The 14,362-nt window shown below is 42.3% G+C and overlaps 1 protein-coding gene across 1 annotated transcript in view; it reads right to left on the bottom strand.

The window, feature by feature from the left end:
* GGT5 (gamma-glutamyltransferase 5) overlaps positions 1-1,277 on the bottom strand; it is a 28,913-nt gene extending 27,636 nt beyond the window's left edge. Inside the window, exon 1 of the mRNA XM_065851420.2 lies at positions 1,261-1,277. The gene's annotated coding sequence lies outside the window, so the exon portion shown is untranslated. The remainder of the gene's footprint in view (positions 1-1,260) is intronic.
* Between the last annotated feature and the right edge of the window lie 13,085 nt (positions 1,278-14,362).

Below are 14,362 nucleotides of genomic sequence, written 5' to 3'. Positions count from 1 at the left end.
CATCCACTGAGGTCATTGAAAGAAAGGTAGTGGTATGAGAAAAAGAGTTGACTCAACAAAATATTGAGATGTTTGTTTGTTTGTTTTGGTTTCTTGTTTGTTTGTTTTGGGGTTTTTTTGGTGTTTTTTTTTTTTTTTAATAAAAAGCAGAGCTACCGGCCTCCATATCAAAGGGCAGCTGGAAGCAGCAGCCTTTAGCAAAGAGAAACAGACCAGTTTCTACAGGGCACACCAGGGTCACTGTAGAAAGGACATAAAACAAATAATGCTCATAGAAACATCTGGGGTTTGTCTGCTACAGATTAAAGGACTTCCAGCAGCGACTGCCCAGGGTGTACTATTTTAATGAAAATTAAATTAATGTGAAAGCTTTTGGAGCACAGAAAGAGGATCCTCAGAGTTTCATGCTAGCAGCCAGAACGGCGCTGAAACACAAAGGAAATGGACTTGATCCTTCAGCCTCCCACATCCTCCTCTCCAGAAATCAAGAAGCCAAACCCCAACTCCAGGTGCTACAGCCACAGCACTAATTGCATCTTGGCTTCCTTCCTGTTCCTCTTCTCCTTCCCTGTCTGCACCAGCAGCTTTCGCAATACTTCCACTTTTAGTACTTAGTTCAGGCAGTGTTTTGGATGCTGTACACCACTAGTGACCAACCTTCCTGTCACTTCAGGCCCCAGGATGAATTCCTGAGGACTGAGATCCACAGCTCTCCCGTCAGGTGATTGTAGGTGTTCCCACCACCGAGATAGCACCCACCCTCCTCCGTGCCGCTTTCTCTCCTGACATCCACATCACGTACACACATTCTTCCCAGCCGGCAATGTCTGGTGCAGCCTCTTGAGAGCTGCACAACCATAAAGCATTCAGTTCTCAAACCACACGGAATCCACAATGGGTTACAGATATGCTCTCGGTTGCCCAAAACCATGGGCAGTGCCTTCTTATTAGAAGTCCAACCACTCTCCGACCACTCCCCTGTGCTGTGGCAGAGCCTGGCCATGCCTCTGCCACAGGGGCATTTCTTTTCTTTCAGCAGCTCTGCCCAGCATCTGTCACCTCCCGGATAAGCAACCTTAGTCCTTCAAACCCAGGTAGCCATCACCAAGGGGTACCCCAAGTCCAAAAGAAACACTTCTTCTGGACTCGACCTTCAGCAGGCCCTTTGCTCCTTCCAAAAGGCAATCAGCACTTTCCTTCCTTTGCCTCTTTCCACTCCCCACAACCTGGCATGACTGAGAAGAGACAAGTGATGCTCACTTCTTGGATGTCAGCCTCTGTTTTCATGTCAAGTGCTTAAAAGGTGCCACTTATCTGTCCTGGAACCAAGCTGGACTTTCCCTCTTCTGCTTCCTCCTCAAGAGGAGCTGAGCTGAGATTGCTACAGAGTCAAGGGCCGATCTGTGCTGCACTCCAGCAGTCTGCCAAGCCCAGGCTCCCTCCAGACTGTACACGTTTTATATTTCCTTGCCTGACACTGAAATTCAGTCAGTCTGAACCGGGTTGGACACACGCACAAACACATACATCACACACACATCAGTGGCCAAGATTGCTCAAAACAATGTTTTCGTGGCTTGTTTATTCAAGGCCAAACAAACAGCCATTTTGAAAATATAAACTCAGTAAAAGCAAAAGTGCTTATATTCGGGAAACTTCTCTGTTGTGCAGACACTGCTTAGAAAGAGAAAAACATTTTAAAAACCCCCCTGAAATAGCTCAACATTCCAATGTATAGACATTAAGTGCAGCCCTGTCCTGGTTTCATGGTCATATATACTGTTTCATTTGAAGAATATCTGTCTCATTCACTTCCATTCAGTTTCCACCGTTTCTATACAATAGGCTTAGATATTGACTATATTTACATAAGAACATAAAAAGAGATAGGTGGCTCAAAGATAGCTCATTGTCCTTTTCTCACAGCAGCCAGTAGTGGATGCCCAGGGAAGACTATAGCAAGAAGAGTATAACAATAAATGTGTAGCAATTTTTCCCATAAATGCTCTTCCAGCCTCCAAATACTTGAAACTCAGAAACTTCCTGAGCCACAAGCACGGTCTTTGTATCTGGCTGCCCTTGATAATTTAGTTTCATTAATTTCTCTAATTTCTCTAGCTTCTGATTTACTGGATGCTAAAGGTTTCCAGAGCAAAACACTGGATACACACAAACTTATTGTTTATTTGAAAATTAAGGAAACTGCCTGTTTTTTATCTGCTTTTTAATGCTGTTCAATTCCAAAACCATAGTACCACAATAAAGCCGGTTAAGTATTACACAACAGTGAACTATCCCTAACAATTAACTATTGCATTAATATCTGCAAAAATTTATTTCAAATGTCTCCTTTTTCAAACCTCAAAGGCAATCCTGTGATTCCTCTAGGTCCTATTAGAAGACCTGGAGATGGTGAAAGAGTGGGGCTGACCCAGTTAAAAGACCCAATGACTTTGACTCCACCGGCATCAAGCCCTGCTTGAACACAAGCTGAGATTGGGTTCATTCTGAGCTCTGCGACATTTGTATTGGAACATTAACTGGGGACATGGAGGTCAGCTGGTACAGAGCAGTTGTGTCCAGGCTAGTAAACTGGTTAGTCCTAAAATGGGATGGTTGCAGCAATTTGCCTTTGGAGAACAGTTCCTTGACTTCTCCAATTGCCAACCCACACCCAGGAGCTGCTTGAGGAAATTCCTGGCTGGAACAGCCAAACTCACTATTAGGAACGTGCTGGCGAGTTGGCCAGCACCAACGGTCATGTTCCAGTGCCTGTGGACACTCTGGGTATGGCTGAACTTGTAGCAGTCCATATCTTCACTGCGCTGCATGCCTTCAGCATCTTTACCCTGAGCCCCCCAGACTGCTGCCACTCCAGCAGCAGAATAACAGTGGTGAGGCTTCACTTCAGAAGAAACAAACTTGTCAAAGTAGCTGTATTTGACCTGAAAGAAACACTGTCTCTTTACCTGTCACCTACTGCTTCACCTCCTGTGAGCCCAGAGAAATAAGGTCACTGGGAAAGAGCCAGTTTCAAAGTAGGCAGCACTAATATTCTACTGAAACCCAGTGCTAATCATCTCACCTTTAACGCCCTCCTGTCTGCGGCATCTTGATCCCTGAAGTCCCAGGGAGAAGCCCATGCAAGGACCTGGAATGTTGGTCTAAATAAATGATCAGAAAGAAACCTGCTGAGACTGAAAGAGCTGCTTGTCCTGTGAAGGACCCGTTAGGCAACTGAGCCAACTTTTAGGGGCTTTTCTGAAAAACAAGTTGAAGTACAGTCACAGCACAGCAGGAGTCCTGGAAAATGAACTAAAAAGGGATTTATAATAAGAAAGAAAAAGAGTTATTTGACTAACTGCTTACTCTTATCCAAAAACACAGGCCTTATCTGTTCAACCATAACACTGCACCTACAGCCAATTTTTAGCTCATGACTCATGATGTGTTGGCCAGTTAAATGGGATCTCCTGATAAATGCAAATATGCCGTAACAGAAGAGTTCAACATAAACACAGAACCACCTCAAATCACAGCTTACAACTGATAAACTTCATTTCCCATGACCCACTAGAAACCCAAAAACAAATTCCTATCCCAGTTATATTTATGTTGACACTTGAAGTCAATTGAGATTAAAGGTGTTAACTGCTGAACTGACAGTCACAACAGAAGCAGTGACAACATATCCATGCCACTGAAAACACAGGATGGACTGGAAATAGTTTCCAACAGAGAACGTAACAGAGAGGAATATTTTGGTCAGACCATAGTCAAGAGCTACTACCCATAATAGGCATCTTTCACATGAAATTAAAGATGAAACTTGCTTTAGAGTCCAAGCAGCTCCTTTGGTGGTTCTTCAGTGATTCACTAAAGTGAGGATTAACAGTGACTACTTGCTGCAGAGCACAGGTGCCTACAGTTTTAAAACTACTCTCACAGTAGTATCCTCAATAAGAAGGCCAAAAGTTAGCACTAGCCCTCAGCCTCCTCCTTGCTCCAAGCAGGTCCCTATGCATTTGCCACAGTGCAGCATGAATTCTCATCCTGCAAATATTGTTCTTGCAAGAAAACAGAGGTTTCATTCTAATTGGGCATCTCTCATCAGCCATAAAGTGTCAGTAATAATAAAGTTATGTAAAAGAAATTGAAGTATGTAAAAGATAACTAGTGAAGCTGTGATTTTCTTCAGGGCTGACTTAACTCTGCTCTAGGCAGAATGCAGACAAAGCAAAGAGATTCTTGGAAAGGTGCTGGCTTTTCAAGGTGCTGCCAGGAACTCCCTACCAAGGAGAAATGCATACGACCACAGCTTTTCACGTGCTGAAGAGCTGCACTCCAGCGGCTCTGCACTCTCTATCAATACACAGCAACACTCATGCTATATGACATCAAACTAAGAGTCACCTCTTCTGTGTTTCTTGGTGTTTAGTCACTTCCTTTTTACTAGAAGTAACAGGAATGTCAAATCCAAATACTATGAGAACAATGTAAAAGGGCCAGCAGTAGGTGACTAATTGCAAAACTACGGTTTGACAATGGTGGTGAAGCAATGTGAATGTCTGGTTAAACTATAAAGGACAGGAAGTAAAAGAACACGAGCTGGAGTCTCTCAGCATGCTAGATATATGAGACATGAATACTGAAGGTTGAAAATCAGAACACATTTCTGGGAAACAGAGGAGAGTTTAGGAAAAAAAGAAAAAAAAATACAGGCTTAAAACCAAAGTTCATTAGTGAAACTTGGAACCCTGCCCTGGACCTCTACAATTCTAAACTCAAATTGATAGCAAGGGCCTTTATAAGAATGCAATGAACGTAATCTCTGTTTACATGTGAGAGTAGCTCTGTCCCAAGAAAAATGAGTGGGTTTTGAGGTTGTGTTGTGTTAACCCTGGTCGTGCTATGGGAAAACAGTTGTGGCATGTTCTTCTCCTCTCTAGCAGTGACAGCCCTGGTCCTTCTGGCTGGGGCAGTGCGCCCAGGGCACTGAGGTATTACCTCTGGCTCTGGTTACGTTTCCAGCGCCCTGCTGTGCCCGGCTTGGTGCTGGCACATGCCCCACCCACGCTGAGCATAGGAATTACAACTTGGAAGGAGTCAGAGGGGAGTAAAGCTCTGGTTGAGAAGGACCCCAATGTCCCAGCCCAAAAGCCACTCAGGCCTTGCCCTCACCCACCCCTAGGCTGGCACTCACCCATGGGGCACTCCAGTCCCCAGGCAAAGAATCACTTCGGGGAGAGTAGAAGCCCTCACTTTACTTTGGTATCCCCTTTGAACTCCACTCTTACTATATTGGCTTGAATTTCCCATTCTCAGAGCCCTAATCTTGACTCTAAACCTAGACCAGGCTATAAGCCAGGATGTCAGCCACATCCCCAGGTCACATGAGGTTGAGGAAAGCCTAACAACAGCCTTCCAACCATTTTGGAAACTCCTTTTGAGCATCTCTCTCTCACTGTACATCTAGGATTTTTCTTTCTTAGATTCTCCACCGTAACTCTGTGCCTGGACCAAGTCTTATGCAATGGGAAACATCACAAAACTTGGCAAAGTTTAGGTGGGATCAACCCAATAGTCTCCAGTGGCAGAGCTACTGCTATTCTCTAGTAATGCTTTGATGAGTAACTCCATCCTGTCAGGTGGGCTGTATTACGAGAAACATCTCTGCATGATCCACCAGTGCCTCAGTGCATTCAGAAACTATTATTCAATTTAGTTAATAGATTGGGAGATGAGGACACCTACAGGAGAGGGCTAAGGGATCTTCCCCAGACTGTGTCTCAAGGATTGCTTCAATGACGTTTTTGACGTTACACCATCCTGTCCCTGCGCTGCAGAGCAGCTGGTAGGTCTGGAGAAGATGACTGATACTGCTCTAGGTCCAGCCATAGCTTTTCTGGCATTGATGGTGTTGATTTTTTTAACTCCTGCAGCTGACTGTTGGTTGTTCTGTTTACACCTACCTGTGTAAAAAGGATTGCACAAAGCAAGTTATCTTAGATACCACATCCACAGGAGCTAACAATTTCCTTCATCTCCTAACATTCTTCTAGACAATTCTAACCCCAAAACCTGTCTAAGTACCTGGACTGGATCAGGCCACCAGAATTCCTCATCCGTGTGTCTCTATTTGCCTCTTAAATCAACCTGTTTCTCTTACCTCTGTCTCTCATGCACAAGAGCACTAAGCAAAGTCTCTCCTACACAAGCACAATAAATGCTGCCCTCTGTTCTTCAAAAATATATGAAGCTACAGCAGTGCCTGGTGATCAGGTGATGGTCTCAGGTAGCAGAATGCAGCAGCTCAGTAGCAGAATCCCAGTTTGTCCCAACGTACACAGGATGGTCGCATAAACTTCGCTACCCTTCTTAGCAAAGCAGAAGCTGAGAGAGATAGAAGTGACTTATCCACAGAAAGACACTAGTGATTTACTTATGGTTACTGAGCTGGTCAGCAGCAGAAATAAGAATAAAACCAAGAAGGAATCTTCCTCATTCCACCTGTAAAACAACACTTACACAGCTCCCTTTCCACAGTCAAAAAGCTAACACAACTAAGAGGTCAAAGATTAAAATGCAGGGTGCATATCCAAACGGCAGTGCGTTCCTCTCTGCAGAGGTCTTAGAAAGACAAACCACAGTTTCACAGCCAGCCAGGCAACAAAATTCAAATACACTTTAAAAGTCGGACAGCCAAATAAAAAATTGTCTTTACACAGAATTTTTTTTTCTGCATCTGTGAACTTTTTACTCTTCCTTTATGATTCCAAAATGAAAACAAATCAAAGGTATCATGTATCAAGCATACCCTTTTATCTAAGAAAATGAGAAAGTTCATAAATAGCACTGATTTCAGGGAAATTTATTGACTGACCTTACTTTAGATTCCTCAGAGCATACTGTGTGACTTGCTGTTTAAATCAGCTGCAGAATAATTTATGTAAATAAGATTCTGAGGTTGATGGAAATTGTCTATTTAGAAGAACAGAAGTCTAGAGAAGCTCTTTTGAAGGTGTTTATGCTATACAGTCACCTGAATGCCAGGGCAATCTTCCAGCGTTCAATGTTTCTCCTCACTACACTCCTATGAAGCAGGAAACCTGCCATTACAGAAAGGGGAAATTGAGTCTCTAAAAAGCTACATGACTAGTGGCAATCCAGCAAAGCATTTAAACACATGCTTACTGCCTTCCGTGAGACTCCTTACATACTTAATTTAAGCACATGCTTCAACGCTCTGAATTCCTTGTTCATGGAAAGCTGACATGCCCTTGGAGGCGTTCAGATAAGGTGCAAAGCGTACAGCAGTCAGAGGAAGCAGATCTGGTTCAGCTGCTTTTCCGTGCAAACTAGAGAGCACAATTCTTGGCAGGGTGAAACTGAGCTGACTGTCCTGTCTACAATCCTCTCATAGCTTTGGGGAACAGCACTGCAATAACTTCAAGCTAACATCACCTTAGATACCTATGGCTGCCAATGTATTTTTCCCTCTATTGTGGCTTATTCAGCAATTCCTAAACTTCTGAATAAGAAGGATATAGGAACAGGACATGAAGACACAAGGTACGTGCCCACACAGCCAGAACTCTGTCCTTCTTGAAAGACAGCCCAGTTCACATACAAGAGCTCTCCAGAACAGGAGCTGTTGATAGCTAACAGCCATATAATTACATTGCACAACAGAAATAACTCTGCACACAGCACCCATCTGAATCCCTTCATCTTTATGCAATAAACTATATTTTAACTAAAGATAATCCTACAAATTACATTCATTTCCCACTAAAGCGGGAATAAAAATTTATGTTTCCCCTCAGGCAAACATTTTACTTATTCTCCAAACCTGAATGATTTAAAAGGTACCTTTTGTGATATTCACTATTCAGTAATTGATGCAAGATTATAAAGTTTTAGTATTTTGGAGAACAGAACAATGTGATATACCACTCTTATGATATTGCTGTGAGCCCTTAGATACCACTCTGCACCTGCTATGATCCCACTGACCTCCCTACATTCAGTGCAGATTGATATTCAATGAAGAACTGCAGGGTTTATTTTAAATCTGGTCTTGCGGTATAAAGTAAACTTCAGCCTGGGAAATGTGGCAACTGAGGACTTCATGTGCATAAGGTGAATTGTTGGTTGGTAATCTATCTGCTCCAGCTAGCCCTGTGTCATTGCAGGCATAAAGCTGGTGTGCCTGGCAGGCAGTCTGCTTTAGGTTGGCTCTAACACCAATGGAAGCAAAGCAACGGGGTCTCATTTCACAGTTATGTTCAGTACTTCTGGAAATACACCCAGAAATTTTGGTTCAGGATAAGAACAGCCTGTTCCAAGACAGTTTCTCTCCTCTCAGCATTTCAAATGTTCTTGAATACTTGTCTCTGCATCCAAAGCAGAAACTCTTAATTCCATCTGACTGTTATGCAAGTACCAGTCCCATATGACTGTGAAGTTTTATAGTGCAATTTTGCTTACGGACTTGGGCATTGAAACAAACAAACAAAAAATATTAAAGAAACAAAGAATGGATAATGGAGAATCTGACGCATTCAAAATAGTGTTATATAACCACCGTTAGAAAAGCAGCTTCAAAGCGTATTTTCTCTTGTATTGCAAGGAAACACATCCATCTTCCATATGCAGAGAACAAGAAAGTTTCAGCTTCTGACAAGAAATTAAAGATCATACCAAATCAAACTATGTATTTGACTGAATACAAATGTCCAGGCCATTTCTGTGAACACCTTCATGCAAATCTGTGGTCTCCCCCACAGACAGTTAGGTTAAATGAAGAAAACAGAATGGAGAATAAACTTGTGTAAAACTTTGAAAGGTGAATCAACATCAGAAGTAGTTCTGGAATGCAGTGCTGAACTTCCTAGAGGAGCAGCTGGGGCAAGACAGAGTCAAATCAAGACCATCCATCTCAGAAACTCAAAGGGATTTGGAGACCAAGCTCAAAGACAATATTCAAACTTATGTAAAGCAATTATCTATGACAGATGGTCATTCTTAGGTAGAACACACACATACTCCCAATATTTCACTGGAAGTCTTGTAGTAACTGAATCTATATTCTCCTAGTAGAAAGATGTCTCAGGATGCACAGAGTCTGCTCATAGTCCTTTCCATGTACCCTTTCAGCTGACCAGCAGTAATGCCAATCTCCATGACTTTATTACAAGATGTGCAATATAGAATATTTGTCTTAGGGTTGTTGCACATAATTTTAAAAAAATCTAGAATCAACACCTTCTTAAAAAGGCCTCCTAAACGCTCACCTGACTTGCAGTACTCCCATCTGATAGTACCAAAGCAAGAGTCAAAATAAAGCATCTCTCTTCAGCTATCAGGGAGCCTAGTCCCAAATCCCAGTGGTGTAGATCATTGCAAGCAAAGAAATTCCAGGAGCCATTTCAAGGCTCTGCTTTCTAAAGCTGCTCAATAACAGATTTTTTTACTTAAGGAAACTTCTGTCACAGAATACTTAGCTTCCTTAGTCCTTATCTTAAAAGGTCCACAGGCAAATAGTTTTGAAGACAATGATCTCCCGGTATTGAGGACAACCCAGCTTCTTCCACAGGCTTCTGCAGACCCAGAGCCCTGTCCAGTGTTTTCAGAAGTTTTGTACACAAGTCTCAAGAAATAATTTCTTTCTACCTCAGAGGATCTTAATTTGCTCTTTTTAATATGATTTTCTGAGGTCCTGTAACTGATCCTCTTCCACGAGCTCTATGCAGTTTCCCATTCATGCACACTTCATCTTGCTTTTCAGGCTGAAGCACACAATATCCAAGGCTTGTGGCCATCACCTCCTGGTCACTCACCCCAGCAATTTACATTGACTCCTCTCATCCTGACTGCCAGGAGCTAAAAACTGCATGTTCTAAGAGCAAATGCTTCACATGGGTGACTACAGAATCAGAAAGGATAAAGATGAAAGCCAGTTGGCAGAGAGCCATTAGTGGGAGAGACATTCTGCTTCCCAAATACCACTTTCAGAAGGAAAGAGATTATTAAAGGTATCATTAAATAGATTCACTGCTCTTTAAGAACAGCAGTATCTAGTTTTAACCGGAAGGATAAAAATAACATGAACTACTGTATCAGCCACAAAACCGAACAGCTACAGCTTATTCCATTTATATTATGGAACTGCCTCCCTTCCTAAGGCTATTATTTATCCTTTATTATATTTCATTTTATTAAGTAGTTTAGAGCTGCATTCACTTTTCTGTGGATTTTTTTGATTACTAGGGTTTTAAAAGGACATGGATGCTAAACTAACCCAAGGATATCTTGCCACGGTGATAGTTATATAGGATCCTTGGGAACAACTCACCTACAACAAATCCTGTAGAGAGAGAAGCAGCCTTTCAGGCACACCAAAAGAACAATCATGTTTGCAGGTACCCCACACAGCCTGGCAAGGAATGTCACTGTCTCCTTTGTTGAGGGACAGATGCTTCTCACCACACTGTTGAGTATCATGCAGTTATGGAAGACACTAGGAAATGTGTGGGGACACAAAGAGACATTTGTTTGAAATGAGAACAATGATTACCAACATCAGTCAGGTTCTTTCTGTAAGGCCTGGACTCCGCAGCTGGAAACGCACAGAATTCAGAGGCTGATTCTGTGCTCTGTACCAAAGTCCCCGGTCAGAAGAGCATTTCACAAGGAGCCCACTACTCCCCTTAGAGCTACACGGTGCACTATGCACACCCAGCTGGATGATGGAGGGGTGGCCAAAGGCAATCCCCCTTCTTCACAGCACCCACATCTAGCCCTGAGTAGAGAACTGCAGCTCTCAGCAGAACAGGTGACACTGTGGTCAGTGACATTTTGCAGAAACCTGGTGAACTGCAAAATGCCCATTTGGCAAAGCATTAGTAGTAAGCAGAGCACTAACTGCACGCTTCAACTATTAGGCAATGTTGAGCAATTCATGCTTATCTTACTGCATCAAGATCTTGCTTTAGAAAAACAGGGAAATAGCTACAAACAAAACAAAACCATAGTTCTCAGCTTGAAGTGCCATTTCCTTCCAAATCAACAGGAAAAGTTTCTTGTAAATGGAACGAAGTGTTTTTCCCTCCAGGCTGACCTTGCTAAATTAGAAATCAGAACACAGATCACCAGCAACTAGAATGGAAAATAGTAGATTACATGTTGCTTTACTTCTAGAAGCCCAAACCTCAACCCCTACATTAATGAAGCAAAACACAGAAAGCAGTTTCAGTAGAAATGCTCATCATATTCAAACTTCCTTAAACTCTGCATCCAAGAGTGGCTTTAGCTCCCTGCGTAATGCATTACGTTAATACGCTCTGCCACCAGTATTCATACTTTATCCCAAGCGTTGAAATGTTGAGATTACTTACGTCTCCAGCTCCTGGATTCATGACATTATGCAAGAAATCCTGTTTTAATTTAAAACAAATTTCTAGCACTTCATATGAGAAGAAAATCTTCAAAATGGGACGGCTAAAGTTGCAAACCTCAAAGTACACATAAAAAGGCACAAAATACGCTGCTTGTTAAATCAGACTATTCTTTAAGTACTCTCAAGACTGTGGGCAGCAAGCTGGAGCTGGGACTGCTGAAATCATGCTGTCATGCAACAAGCAAGAATATCATGCTGTCAAGCAATCTCTATTTGGAGAAGCTAGGCAAAAATGTACCAAATCTGCAGAAGTCATTGGGACATAATAATTCATATACCCCAACAGAAATTAACTGATACGGAAAAAAAACTGTGTCTCTTTTCTCTCCCTCTTATATATGATGGAAGACTTCAGTGAACACTTTTCCCTGCAGAGTTGTCCTGTTGCTTTCCATCAACCCCTGGAGATGTCACATTTAAGCAGGTACACAATCCAATGCACCACTGTCCCCTGCTTCTGGGTCTTGTGAAACCTAGAGTCACTGCAATTTTTACTGTATATTAAAAGACAAAGAAAACTCTCTCTGACCTCATAAAATAGCTGCAACATAAGAGATAAGCTAGAGCAGCATTCTATGAAGCCTTCTGTTTCTGCCCGAGCGTCCTGGCATCAGTAGCACACAAGTACAATAGTCTCATATTTCTTAAGGATGAGTTTCTATAGACCAAAGAGGAACGCATAGAAAGTCCTGTCCTTTGAGAATCTATAGCTTTGTGTAAGATCCTGCTACTATATATGTATTTATTTACTCCGAGAAGTTTAATATTTAAAATTTTTGTCCTGGCTGCATAAATTTAATGTACAACAGGCTGCTCAAAGAGCTATACATGGAAAGAGGGCAGACATGCAGACACAGTGCCCTGCAATGCCCAAACATATCCTGAGAGCCTGCTGACGTTTTGTTCAGCAGAGAAGCCATTATATACAAGAAGTGGGTTAATGTTTCCTCAGACTACAAAGGAAATCTCATCTTTATCCATGTGAAACTTTGACTTGCAGCCTTAGCAGGTCCGTGCATGTCAGGAACAGCATCATGTTGATGTCTGCCTGAGCCGAAAAGTTTTTAGAAAAATAACTTGTTTCAGCTGGACCAGAAACATTACCACAGCTGTGAAAATTCCCCTTTTCTCCTCACCTATGTGACTCCAGGCTCTGTTCCAGGTGCATTCTCATTAACTGGTAGCCTGGTTTTGCACCCACCACAGCTGAACAGAATATATGCAACACCCAAACAATTCTCCAGCCAAAAGAACACATTTGACAGAGTTCTTCACTGTTACAACACTCTAACCTGTCTTTACAGGAAGAGATTAAATTAATTCTGCACAAGCAACATCATCTGTCTAATTATTCAGAAACTTATGCTTAGATTATTTCATATTTATCTTTTTGTCTCAGATTTACTGATTAACAAAATCAGGTTAAAGTTATAGTAACTTGTTCCCAGCTTGGAGTTGTTTGCTATATCTGAGTCAAACTTCAAGAGAAGCCAGAGTGCCCCAAAGCTTCTCTCTTTCTCCCTCTGACATACATTGGCTTTACAAAAGATGGCATCTTTTACTACAAACACTGCTTCATTTTAAAGTGGGTAAGCCAGTTACTAAACCACTGATGTAATGTCCCTTCTGTACCCAAATTTCTCGCTGAGGTCTGTAAAATGCAGGGGAGGCCCCATACGGTTTAATTTGAAGTTTTTCAGGACTGCTTTCCAAAAAGAAGGCTGAGCTCCAGAGACGCTGGTTCCTTACATATCCCAAATGTTTAACCCAAATATCAGTAATGGCACAAGCCACTACCAGAGGATACAGAGCAGGGCTGCCAAACTTATTTTAACTGGGGGCCACACCAGCCTCGCGGTTGCCTTCAGAGGGCCGAATGTCATCCTAAAATGACATTCGGCCCTCTGAAGGCAACCGCGAGGCTGATGTGGTCTTGGTGAAAATGAGTTTGACGCCCCTGATACAGAGAGTCTCTTTCCCCAGTGGATTTTCTGGTACTGAGGGTTGTATTAACTCACTCTACTATGCACAAATTGCTTGTGCTTTACTGAGTCATTCATCTTTACAGCAATTGTATAAGCTTAACTACCTCTGTAGAGTTTGATTGAACCTATAATGCTGTAGCGATTACACGAAGGTGACAACATGCTGGCTTACCTTGGAAGCTACCCAGGAGAAGCATTAGCATGGCTGAAGGTGATCACTTCAGCTGTGTCCTTCTTTGTCTAACAGAAACCTCTAGCGCAAACAAATTACAAAAACACAGAACAGGCACCAAAGTGCATTACTGAATGGAATTCATACTTTCAGAAAACAGCTCAGCCTCCAGCTATCTCAGGAATATTGCTCTCAGGACAAACACAACAGCAAAACAAAAAAGTACCTTCTCGTTGCCGTGACTTGAGGACAGCTGTCATTTGGGAGAAAGAGAGAGAGGCAACCTGGGTAAGTGGCAGATCAGCAGGTGACGGAACTTCTCTGGGCCTCTGTCTCTCCATCTGCAAAATGGGAAAAATACATGTGCAATCCTGATATGCACATTTGAAAATGTCACATGTAATAGCAATAACGGACCGATTTCAGTAGGTTCCAGAGCAGACCTACAACTATAGACTGCTGTTCTACAGTTCTCCTCAGCAGTTCCCCTAGTGCTGAAAATTATTTGATAAATTTCTCCCATGCAACTATTTTATTAACTTGCACAAGTATTACTGAGCCATTCAAGCACCTCCAGATTTCTGTTTCCACTTATTCAAACAATCGGGTTTTTTGTGTTGTTTTCTTTCTCCAGTTCTATCACCCGCTGGAAATACATCAGGTCTACTGTTTCCTTAACTTCTGCCAATCACACCCATAATTTTTATAGCTAAATAAACCCATTGTGGGAGCCTTGCCATCAAG

Source organism: Patagioenas fasciata, chromosome 17, assembly GCF_037038585.1.
Source record: "Patagioenas fasciata isolate bPatFas1 chromosome 17, bPatFas1.hap1, whole genome shotgun sequence".
In the NCBI taxonomy this organism is placed as follows: domain Eukaryota; kingdom Metazoa; phylum Chordata; class Aves; order Columbiformes; family Columbidae; genus Patagioenas; species Patagioenas fasciata.
This window is presented reverse-complemented; position numbering and strand designations above follow the sequence as displayed.